This window comes from Trypanosoma theileri, assembly GCF_002087225.1.
Source record: "Trypanosoma theileri isolate Edinburgh chromosome Unknown TM35_Tth_28_V1, whole genome shotgun sequence".
In the NCBI taxonomy this organism is placed as follows: Eukaryota; Euglenozoa; class Kinetoplastea; order Trypanosomatida; family Trypanosomatidae; genus Trypanosoma; species Trypanosoma theileri.
Window position 1 is genome coordinate 428,835 of NW_021639870.1, and position 562 is coordinate 429,396.

The window sequence follows — 562 nt, forward strand, 5'->3', positions numbered from 1 at the left end:
TTGAATCAAAGGAAAATGCTGTTGGGCCATATTGGCGAACAAAATCTTGGAAAGCCTTAGTACAAATCCTCCACTCTAGTGGTGTATAGGGCTGAATGGTTGTCGTAATCGTATACCTTACTTTAAAAAACTTACTACTTTCTTTTCAGAAACTTACTATTGACACGCCGTTAGGAATGAAAAGAAGTAAAAAATATTCCTAAAAGTTAAAAACACATACCAGATATAAAAGTCAGTAAGGCTTGATCATTCTTTTCGCAAGCTATCAACAAAGAAAAAATCGATGTCAATAAGCAACCGTCAATAACTCATTTCTGAACACTCACTCTGCAACTGAAATATATCGCAAACTTCTCTATCAACTCTTGGGTTCAGGGAAATAAAAGGCTTGTAAAAATGCTGCCGGCATCCCCAACGTCAGAACCAGAAAGGGTAGAATGCACGAAGCGGATATCAAACCATTAGATCCAAAAGTGCCAATGGCAAAGCTGCGTGAAACGAAAATGAAACCATACCCTTAGCCAAAGTAATACAAAAAAAAATAAATAAATCAAAAAAAAAA